We start from the raw sequence: 12,382 nt of genomic DNA, 5'->3' as shown, positions 1-12,382 counted from the left end.
TTCTTTAAAAATCATTTTAAATAATTAAATAATATTTGTTTAACTCCTTTTTATACTTTTAAATGCAATAATTACATTCATTAAATTAAGCTCTAATCATCAAAAAAAAAAATAATTATGAATCTTTAGAATAAATATATAATAATATATTTTTCATAAAAAAAAATTATATTCATGATATTCACATTTCTTATTCACAAGATATTCATGTCATGATATTCATGATATTCACATGATATTCACAAGATGCACCTTATACACACACACACACACACGCATACTTGTTTGGGGTGCCTCGTGGGGGCACCAGTTATTTACCACATTTTGGGGACACCACTTTCCTGACATCCTAGAGACTAGATAAACACATCAAAAAATCTAAAAAAAAAAGTTTAATAAATATCTCACTTAAAATGTAATTAATTCATTAAAATAAGGGTAGGTGATAATCTGGGGACAGGTCAGGTTAACACATGTGGGGACACGGGGACAACTCCTTATATGGGCATTAACGGAAGTCCCATCTGGGGACAAAACCCTGACCAACTAGTGTATGAGTAAGTACACATGGATGTCCAATCTGGGGACAAACCAGTGTAATCTACAGACAAAGAAAGGTCATAATATGGCCAGCTGGCCAATGCATAATGGTATTTCTGGAAGTTATATTGGTTTGTTAAAAATAGGGTGGTTTAATAAGTTAGTTCATCTTAACTTCAAAAATGAACTTGAACAACATGCAATTTTCAACTGCAAGCCATTTCAGTCCACTAAGACTGCCACAATCATATACTGCATTTAACTCATTCTTACACAATTTAGTTGCTAAATTTACTGATTATTATGACCCATGAGAGACGTACGTTGAATGTGATTTTGCTGCTCTTATCAAAGTCAATCTAATATATATTATAAAGCCCTTTAAAATAAAGTTGTCACAGAGTGCTTTTACAAACACCCACCCTAAACCTGACAGAGCACACAATAAGTAAATACACACAATTTTTTTTTTTTTAATTACCATACCAATTAAACGTATACATGGTAAGCTTACTTTTAAAAGTATGAATTATGTTTGAAGTAAAGTTAAGTATCCTGTAGTTAACCAGTAATAACACATTCGGAAAGGTTAGATCAGAGCTACAATTCTTAAATTGTCTAAAATTATGAACATTATCAGTGGAATGTTTTTTTTTTTTTTTGTCTGGTTTTGAAATGCTCTAAGAATTTAATCTTTAAGTCATTAAAAGAAATCCAAGAGAAATAAAAACGACCTTGATACAAATTGAATCTACAGCCAAATTTAATCAGTACAGTATGGGTTCAGTGCTTGCCATCAGATATTACAACATAGTTTTTATGATGCGTTTCGTCTAATGTGCCATCAGAAAATAAATTTATCAATTTACAATTAAAATGTGAAACGTAAAGGGGCCTGAATAAAGGGATTGAATACTATAGACACTCACTCTGTCGTATGGCTACTGTACAGTAAAACTAATCTACGCAATTAGAAAAAACATTTACACCAACTGCTTATCACTTGACACAGCATTAAAAACAAGGAAGTCCAAGCACCAAATTTACAACCAACATCAAGCCGTTTTAACTCTTTCAAAACTTAAGTTACATTATAATGTTTCAACTACGGTATTGAGTAGGGCTGCACGATGTGTCGTTTAAGCATCGATATCGCGATGTACAAATTCACGATAGTCACATTGCAGGATGTGCGATGTAGGCTGTCGTAGTTGATCCGTTATTCATTAACTGTATGGGCAGCTGCTCCCCGGCCCTTGACGAATGTGATTCGCGGATTAATTGCACAGTTTAAGTCCTAGCAGTTTAACACAGCGCATAAGAACGAGCAGAGAGAGAGAAAGAGCACGAGAGAGAGAGAGAGAGAGAGAGAGAGAGAGAGAGAGAGAGAGAGAGAGAGAGAGAAAGAGCACGAGAGAGAGAGAGAGAGAGAGAGAGAGAGAGAGAGAGAGAGAGAGAGGGCCCAGCCACGCGCTCACGCCCACCTTCACCGTCTTCAAACAACACAAGCGTTGTCTTGCTCTCTCCCTCGCGCAAATTTATCAAAATCAAAAAACGATGTCGGAAAAAAAAATTATAATTCTATGACGTGTTCTGTGTTGTCAAATCTTGTTTATTAAATTAATAGCAGTAACTGCACAATAAGTAGCCTACATTCAATACAAACACAGATGGTACAGACATCAGCATTTAACTTTTGTTTTTGAATTGGGTTGAAACTACAGAGAACTGGCCTTAAATAAAAGATTAACTGTAACCATGTGAAATTAAAGGTAACAACTGCATAGTTCTACAGTCCAAACAACACAATCAACACACATTCAATAAGATGTTTCTTGATCAGCATTCAGTATTTTAGTTTTTAAATTTGGTTTTAAGTTAAAAAAAAAAAAGGTCTTTACCAGTGAGACTAAATAAAAGTATGCTATATAAATACATTTTCCAAAATGTTAAAATCAAATAATGTTTGTGCGAATAAAACAAAGATGCAAAGGGTTTCATTCATCCAATAATAATAATAATTAAAAAATAAATAGGATAATGACTCACATCTATATTTTTTTTACTTGAGCCAGTGAAAAATAAATAACTTGTTGACTCAAGTAAAAAAAATATAGATGTGAATCATTACCCTAAAATATTTTAATTAGATGAAATACTTTTTTTCAGTGTGCTACAGCAGATGATTTTTAAATTAAATTAAGTCTATTTTAGGGTAAAATAAAAATAATCATCCTAATTCAGAACTGAAGTTTATTTCTGGCTTTTCAAACATGAATGCAAGTTCTAATAATAATAATAAAAAGTAAAATAAATAAATAAAAAATAATTCTGTTTTGTCACAGTTTAGTCCGTTTCGTTTCTCATCCAACACGTGAGAAGTTGAGCTGAACATCTCTTCACGGTCTACTTGTGTTCAGGGCACGGACAGATACAGTATACACTCGCGCAGCTTCAGTGTGCAGGAAAGGCTCTTATTTGTGCGGCAGTACAACAGCGGCTGTTCACTTCCTGCCATCTGTGCCTCAGACATGAAGCTCTGCATTTCCGGTACTGATCGACTGCCTGTGTCCTGCGCACAGATTTCGAAATACTCTTCCACACAAATTACATAGCAAACGATTACAATGTAGTCTGTGCACGCGAGCGCACTTCCGGAAAAATCGGCCGGAAAAACACCAAAAACGGGCGATTGCGTATTTTAAGCAAAAACCGGCCGGTTCCGATTAATGGCCGGTCAACCGGTGCATCCCTACTGTGAAGTAACATTACCAAACAATGAACAGCTGTGTTTAAGATAACTAAGATAAACAAAGATTAAAAAATATAGTAACACAAGTATTGCTCATGGTAAGTTCATGTTAGTTAATGTTAACAATTCAAACCATATCCTAAAGTTACAAACAAATAATTTACTCTAATTTAAACAATACTCTGATGTTTAAATCATTTAAAATGAGAATGTATGTGTGCTCATGCCATTTTTGTTTGTAAGAAAAAATTAGATTAGATATCATATCGCAATATATATCGCAGAAAAATAAGATATCGCAATGTCCTTTTTCCCCAATATCGTGCAGCCCTAGTATTGAGACCAAAAAAAAAATATTATAATTCAACTAAAACGCAAAAACGGAATCAACAACCAAAATCAACCTTACTTTTTAGTGGTCTTTCTCTCATATGCTGTGATTCTGTTTTTTATATAATACTTCACCGCCTGCCAGTCTCGTTCACAGAGGGCTTTGGGGGCTGCTGTAATGCATGCAATGTAGTCGACTTTTCCAGGTGTAACTCCCGAGTGAATAAATTTCATCATTGTCTCTTCTACAGCCGCAATCTCCACCTCACTCCACTTTCTCTTCCTAGGAACTAATGACAAGAAAATTACATTAATTGCACTGCATGTGTTGTAGGTGCAAGACTGGATTATTTTTATACTACTGTATTCTTTATGATGTTGTTGACTTTTTATAAATAAAGTAAATAAAAACTATTACAGGACAGGTTCCTTACCTGATGTTACTTTCATGACCTCCCGTGACCTCTCTGGAGATCCTTTAGAAACACAATCATATACATTTCTAAATCAAACTACTAATTACTGATAGGCTGTTTGGGGGGGAATTCTTGATATTCTAATTGCATTAAACATTTAACTGCTTGTTCATACGTCTTACCTTCATTCGTGTTTACTGGCCTGCTGCTATTCACTCCTGAAGTGCCTGCTTGAAGGCATGATTTATTATTATTTAACTAATGGAAATTACAAACATCTTAAAAAAATGTGTTTACAAATCTTTACCTGTCTCACTTGACGTCACGTCATGAGAATGATCTGACAGTTCTGTTTCACTCTCCATCCCAGGATCAGGCTCAACGCACTCTGAAATATAGTCTTCGTATTCAGAGATATGCACAGATTCTTCCAAAGTCACTAGGACACGCTTGACAGGTAGTTTAAACTCGATTAACAGGTTACATACCCTGTTAATAGTGTTCCCTCGGGTAATCTGTAATATTTCCTGTGGATACGAATATCATGTCCCAGGATATCAGCAAGTTGGTCCATTTCGGTGTCGTTCATGTTAAGAACCCTAACCCTAGTCCATGTTGATTTGGAAGACAACCTGTAATCAGACAAATATAAAGGTCTTGAGAATTCTACACAAATTATATTATGCATATAATGCAATCCCCATTTAAACAAGGTGTCCCCATAAAGACAGTTAAAATACAGGTCAATGCATGTCCCCAGAAGGTATCAAATATCATCACTTGTTCGTTCTATCCTCAATTTACACATGAGCACAACAGCAGAAATAATAGCCTACAATTTGATGTTGGCCGAGCATGAGTTGGGGTAATTTCTTGTAATTCTCATCATGACATTACGATAAATAATCTTACTGTGGTTTTGTCTCTTACAAAGAGATCATTAGAGACATATTGGTTTAACGTTTAGACATTATACAGTTGTATGCAGAGCAGTACACAATCAAAATATTTCTTGGCGAGTCGTATACCTTTTAAATAGTGTTGTCACGGTACCCAAATTTCAGTATTTGATACCGATACCAGTGAAAATCCATGGTTCTCGGTACCAAAGCAAAACACAAAAATATGCCAATTAAAAAAATATATATATTAATAAAATAATAAAAATAAAACCAATGCCATTTATACTTATTTACAATTGTGTTTACAATTTTTCTACAGGTTATATAATTATGAAAAACAGTAAATAAGTTTCACCCAAATTTAATTTGTCTTTTAATTTATGAAATTTAAACATTTTATTTTTGGTAAATAAAGGGGATTTGCTATTAAAATTAAAACATGGAAGAAATAGTGATTTATTTCTTTAAAAAATAAAGTTTAAAAAAATTTTAACAGTAGTAGCAGTATCACATACATTTTACTAAATAATAGTAATATTTAGTAGCACAATGCCTTTATGTAAAAATTAACTTTTAGGCCTAATGAATGCATATTTGTCATTTTAACTGAACTTAAGACTGGTGGTGATGCTTAAGATATTTTTGGTCATTTAGGGTTTCTGTAAGAAAAATAGTAATAGATCATAATTATTATTAAAGGATAATTTTACTATCATACTAATGTATATACAATGCACTATGAATTGATGAGCTGCTGGGTTCATGAATATTAATCACGTTGTCTGCGTTCGGTCAAACTGATTTGCTGAAATCAAAACAGGGTCGGTGCTAGTTGAGCGTCAGCCAATGAAATTGCCATTTGCACATTAGCTCCGCCCACTACCGGAGAAACCGGTATGTCTTCTGCTTGTTCGAAAATTAATAATTGTAAATGAACTCCATTATTTTGACAGGAGAAGACAACAAAGAATAGTTTACATATAGCGTGTCGATTCAGCGTGGTAAGACTCTCGCGCTCTCTCTCTTTGCATGTGTGAGAAACAGCGCTATCAGTAAAGCGACGGTGAGTCGTGCGCCTTCACACAGAGTTTACAGAGCATCAAATACAGGTGCGCTGTGCGTCCATTGAGATGAACTGAAAAGTTCAGATCGCTTGATGGAGAGAGAACTCTGAAGCTCAGATGCTGAAATTAATACAAGCGTCATGCGCTTCAGTCCATGTAGTAAACAAACCTGCACGTCTCTGCCATTCATTGATTCACACAGAGACGCGCAGAACACGGATTTTTTTGCGGCTTAACATTTACAGATACTGGTCCATACGGAGATTTGATTTGATTAATTTACGCTAACTTTGACAAATTCCATGACTGTCCATATTAAAATGTAAGTTTCATTTTCATGACTGGATTTTGAGATTCCATCCTCGTTTTCTGCTTCACGGAAATCATAGCGCTGAACCGGGTTTGAACGAGACCTCGGTACTACCAATACTTAAAGAAACCTGGTACAGTCACATTTTTTAAAATTTTGTACCGACTTGGTACCAAAGTACCGGGTCTTTTGACAACACTACTTTTAAACCCGGTCACAGTTAAATGTGATCTTCAGACCACAAACTTTCAAGAATAGGGAGTTAAAAAGGTAGATATTTTATGTAACCCTAATGGACAGACTTTGGACAGGCAAGTAATTAATGTTGTTACTTACAAATACACTCCGTTCTTTCCAGTGGTGGTACACATTCGCTGGTTGGAGATGCATGGTCAATTTCTGACCATACCTGTAATAAAAAATAATTATCATTTGAGGCTATGAAATTACAAAACAGATAAGGCACTTTATTGAGACTGAATAACAGTATTACAAAACAAAAACAAGGGGAAACAACACTTTTCCTTTTGCTAGAAATTATTAGGGCCAACATATTTTATTGTTTTTGCTCTGTACACAAGCACAGTGGATTTAAAATAAAGACCTGAGGTTATTACCAACTTCTGTTTAGAGAATGTTTCTATCCATCTTTTATGGACAGTGTATGAGGGTAGCCATTTTAAATACATGGTCTCCAAATTTCAGCGGACAAAGTAATTAGACGAACAATATTTTAGGATTTATAATGGTTTTTACTGACGGATGTACCCAATGAACTATATAGGAAAACTGCTACGGTGCACCTTATAGTTTGCAAAAAACAGTAGGAGGATCATAATAGTTTTTAGTTGTATAAATAAACAAAAATTGTATCAGCAAGAAATTACATACGAGTTCCAATGGTTATCCTTAAGAGGACTAGGATTCCATCCTCACTAAGCCAAAGTGTCCCCATAAGGACAGTTAAAATACAGGTCAATGTCCCCAGAAGCTATCATAAATACTCATTACTACCTATTAGGTTTAAGTGCCAACCAAACTTTCAGGATTGTTTAGAGGGCGTTTGAATCCATCGTTTGTGTTAAGTTGTTTAAAATGTAGAAACCGATATAATTATATTACAATTTGTCATTCATAAATGTAAATACGTTTCGTAAATGTGCGCAAAAAATCCAGTATGCCCTAACAGGGTTGGGACAAAGCCTGTAATAATGCCATCCTCGCATCGTTCTGTCAAACACATTCTGATCAACATTGTTGCTGGGAAATAATTACTATAATATAATGTATAATGTGCAGCTCTGAAACTAAATGGTTATAAAAAAACCTGTCTTATTACCTGTGTGTCTGTTGGTGAGGGTATCACAGAATCTTCTGCTGTTTAAGTGACTGGATGTGATTCTGGGCCCAGCTAAAAATCAAATAAATAAAAAATTCAATGCTACAGAAAGTGTAGAATGATTTTTTAACTAAAGTACATACAGGTCCTCCTCAAAAAATTTTCATATTGTGATAAGTTCATTATTTTCCATAATGTAATGATAAAAATTAAACTTTCATATATTTTAGATTCATTGCACACCAACTGAAATATTTCAGGTCTTTTATTGTTTTAATACTGATGATTTTGGCATACAGCTCATGAAAACCCCAAATTCCTATCTCAAAAAATTAACATATCATGAAAAGGTTCTCTAAATGAGCTATTAACCTAATCATCTGAATCAACTAATTAACTCTAAACACCTGCAAAAGATTCCTGAGGCTTTTACAAACTCCCAGCCTGGTTCATTACTCAAAACCGCAATCATGGGTAAGACTGACCTGACTGCTGTCCAGAAGGCTATCATTGACACCCTCAAGCGAGAGGGTAAGACACAGAAAGACATTTCTGAACGAATAGGCTGTTCCCAGAGTGCTGTATCAAGGCACCTCAGTGGGAAGTCTGTGGGAAGGAAAAAGTGTGGCAAAAAATGCTGCACAACGAGAAGAGGTGACCGGACCCTGAGGAAGATTGTGGAGAAGGACCGATTCCAGACCTTGGGGGACCTGCGGAAACAGTGGACTGAGTCTGGAGTAGAAACATCCAGAGCCACCGTGCACAGGCGTGTGCAGGAAATGGGCTACAGAGAAGCAGCACTGGACTGTTGCTCAGTGGTCCAAACTAGTTTTTTCGGATCAAAGCAAAGTTTGCATGTCATTCGGAAATCAAGGTGCCAGAGTCTGGAGGAAGACTGGGGAAAAGGAAATGCCAAAATGCCTGAAGTCCAGTGTCAAGTACCCACAGTCAGTGATGGTCTGGGGTGCCATGTCAGCTGCTGGTGTTGGTCCACTGTGTTTTATCAAGGGCAGGGTCAATGCAGCTAGCTATCAGGAGATTTTGGAGCACTTCATGCTTTCATCTGCTGAAAAGCTTTATGGAGATGAAGATTTTGTTTTTCAGCATGACCTGGCACCTGCTCACAGTGCCAAAACCACTGGTAAATGGTTTACTGACCATGGTATTACTGTGCTCTCCTGACCTGAGCCCCATAGTGAATCTGTGGGATATTGTGAAGAGAAAGTTGAGAGACGCAAGACCCAACACTCTGGATGAGCTTAAGGCCGCTATCGAAGCATCCTGGGCCTCCATCTCACCTCAGCAGTGCCACAGGCTGATTGCCTCCATGCCACGCCGCACTGAAGCATTCATTTCTGCAAAAGGATTCCCGACCAAGTATTGAGTGCATAACTGAACATAATTATTTGAAGGTTGACTTTTTGTATTAAAAACACTTTTCTTTTATTGGTCGGATGAAATATGCTAATTTTTTGAGATAGGAATTTTGGGTTTTCATGAGCTGTATGCCAAAATCATCAGTATTAAAACAATAAAATACCTGAAATATTTCAGTTGGTGTGCAATGAATCTAAAATATATGAAAGTTTATTTTTTATCATTACATTATGGAAAATAATGAACTTATCACAATATGCTACATTTTTTAGAAGGACCTGTACAATTGTAAACTGCAAAAAAAAAAAAAAGATGTTTTTTTAAAAGTGATCATTTTTGTTATGTACATGCAATGATTTTCTGTTCTCTACATTTATAATTAGTAGTCACTTCTCTAAAGTAATGATCCAATTTATTTGAATTGCGATGTGATTGTATTAGAATTTAGACATGGACCAGAACAGATTAATAATCTAGTTTAATATATAATTGCAAAAATGAATGCAAGTTATGAAGTATGAATGGGTCTCAAGTATCAAACAAACATTGAAAGAGTTGCCTTTTAAACTGTTACAAAAATCAGTCAAGATAAACTTAATGAACTCTCCAAACTTTTATGAACTGTGGCCATCATCTATACTTTCTTACCTTGGAATTGGAGTGGGACACATTCCCATCTTCTGCAGAGCTGGAATATGTGTCCATGTTGTGAAGGAAGGCAACCTGTAATCAGTCAAACATGACAAATATAAAAGGTCTTGAGAATTCTACACAAATTATATTATGCATATAATGCAATCCCCACTTAAACAAGGTGTCCCCATAAAGACAGTTAAAATACAGGTCAATGTCCTCAGAAGGTTTCATGGAAATAATGCAATCCCCACTTAAACAAGGTGTCCCCATAAAGACAGTTAAAATACAGGTCAATGCATGTCCCCAGAAGGTATCAAATATCATCACTTGTTCGTTCTATCCTCAATTTACACATGAGCACAACAGCAGAAATAATAGCCTACAATTTGATGTTGGCCGAGCATGAGTTGGGGCAATTTCTTGTAATTCTCATCATGACATTACGATAAATAATCTTACTGTGGTTTTGTCTCTTACAAAGAGATCATTAGAGACATATTGGTTTAACGTTTAGACATTATACAGTTGTATGCAGAGCAGTACACAATCAAAATATTTCTTGGCGAGTCGTATACCTTTTAAATAGTGTTGTCACGGTACCCAAATTTCAGTATTTGATACCGATACCAGTGAAAATCCATGGTTCTCGGTACCAAAGCAAAACACAAAAATATGCCAATTAAAAAAATATATATATTAATAAAATAATATAAATAAAACCAATGCCATTCTTTATACTTATTTACAATTGTGTTTAAAATTTTTCTACAGGTTATATAATTATGAAAAACAGTAAATAAGTTTCACCCAAATTTAATTTGTCTTTTAATTTATGAAATTTAAACATTTTATTTTTGGTAAATAAAGGGGATTTGCTATTAAAATTAAAACATGGAAGAAATATTGTGATTTATTTCTTAAAAAAATAAAGTTTAAAAAATTTTAACAGTAGTAGCAGTATCACATACATTTTACTAAATAATAGTAATATTTAGTAGCACAATGCCTTTATGTAAAAATTAACTTTTAGGCCTAATGAATGCATATTTGTCATTTTAACTGAACTTAAGACTGGTGGTGATGCTTAAGATATTTTTGGTCATTTAGGGTTTCTGTAAGAAAAATAGTAATAGATCATAATTATTATTAAAGGATAATTTTACTATCATACTAATGTATATACAATGCACTATGAATTGATGAGCTGCTGGGTTCATGAATATTAATCACGTTGTCTGCGTTCGGTCAAACTGATTTGCTGAAATCAAAACAGGGTCGGTGCTAGTTGAGCGTCAGCCAATGAAATTGCCATTTGCACATTAGCTCCGCCCACTACCGGAGAAACCGGTATGTCTTCTGCTTGTTCGAAAATTAATAATTGTAAATGAACTCCATTATTTTGACAGGAGAAGACAACAAAGAATAGTTTACATATAGCGTGTCGATTCAGCGTGGTAAGACTCTCGCGCTCTCTCTCTTTGCATGTGTGAGAAACAGCGCTATCAGTAAAGCGACGGTGAGTCGTGCGCCTTCACACAGAGTTTACAGAGCATCAAATACAGGTGCGCTGTGCGTCCATTGAGATGAACTGAAAAGTTCAGATCGCTTGATGGAGAGAGAACTCTGAAGCTCAGATGCTGAAATTAATACAAGCGTCATGCGCTTCAGTCCATGTAGTAAACAAACCTGCACGTCTCTGCCATTCATTGATTCACACAGAGACGCGCAGAACACGGATTTTTTTGCGGCTTAAACATTTACAGATACTGGTCCATACGGAGATTTGATTTGATTAATTTACGCTAACTTTGACAAATTCCATGACTGTCCATATTAAAATGTAAGTTTCATTTTCATGACTGGATTTTGAGATTCCATCCTCGTTTTCTGCTTCACGGAAATCATAGCGCTGAACCGGGTTTGAACGAGACCTCGGTACTACCAATACTTAAAGAAACCTGGTACAGTCACATTTTTTAAAATTTTGTACCGACTTGGTACCAAAGTACCGGGTCTTTGACAACACTACTTTTAAACCCGGTCACAGTTAAATGTGATCTTCAGACCACAAACTTTCAAGAATAGGGAGTTAAAAAGGTAGATATTTTATGTAACCCTAATGGACAGACTTTGGACAGGCAAGTAATTAATGTTGTTTACTTACAAATACACTCCGTTCTTCCAGTGGTGGTACACATTCGCTGGTTGGAGATGCATGGTCAATTCTGACCATACCTGTAATAAAAAATAATTATCATTTGAGGCTATGAAATTACAAAACAGATAAGGCACTTTATTGAGACTGAATAACAGTATTACAAAACAAAACAAGGGGAAACAACACTTTTCCTTTTGCTAGAAATTATTAGGCCAACATATTTTATTGTTTTGCTCTGTACACAGCACAGTGGATTTAAAATAAAGACCTGAGGTTATTACCAACTTTCTGTTTAGAGAATGTTTCTATCCATCTTTTATGGACAGTGTATGAGGGTAGCCATTTTAAATACATGGTCTCCAAATTTCAGCGACAAAGTAATTAGACGAACAATATTTTAGGATTTATAATGGTTTTTACTGACGGATGTACCCAATGAACTATATAGGAAAACTGCTACGGTGCACCTTATAGTTTGCAAAAAACAGTAGGAGGATCATAATAGTTTTTAGTTGTATAAATAAACAAAAATTGTATCAGCAAGAAATTACATACGAG

The 12,382-nt window shown here is 35.2% G+C and overlaps 1 long non-coding RNA gene across 3 annotated transcripts; it reads right to left on the bottom strand.

Moving 5' to 3' along the window:
• Positions 1–3,723: 3,723 nt before the first annotated feature.
• On the bottom strand, positions 3,724–11,846 carry LOC113046566 (uncharacterized). 3 transcript variants are annotated; one of them, XR_003276121.1, is made up of 9 exons: positions 11,831–11,846; positions 9,679–9,753; positions 7,654–7,725; positions 6,651–6,723; positions 4,527–4,670; positions 4,346–4,426; positions 4,221–4,268; positions 4,057–4,098; positions 3,724–3,912 (listed from the first exon to the last, which is right to left on the bottom strand). It is a non-coding gene; the product is annotated as an uncharacterized LOC113046566 (long non-coding RNA). The 3 variants fall into 3 exon arrangements; XR_003276120.1 differs by having other exon boundaries at positions 3,725–3,912; positions 4,221–4,265; XR_003276122.1 differs by lacking the exon at positions 4,346–4,426 and having other exon boundaries at positions 3,725–3,912; positions 4,221–4,265.
• Between the last annotated feature and the right edge of the window lie 536 nt (positions 11,847–12,382).

This window comes from Carassius auratus, chromosome 28 (assembly GCF_003368295.1).
Source record: "Carassius auratus strain Wakin chromosome 28, ASM336829v1, whole genome shotgun sequence".
In the NCBI taxonomy this organism is placed as follows: Eukaryota; Metazoa; Chordata; class Actinopteri; order Cypriniformes; family Cyprinidae; genus Carassius; species Carassius auratus.
Note: the sequence above shows the minus strand (reverse complement) of the source record. Positions and strands in the feature narration are given on the sequence as shown.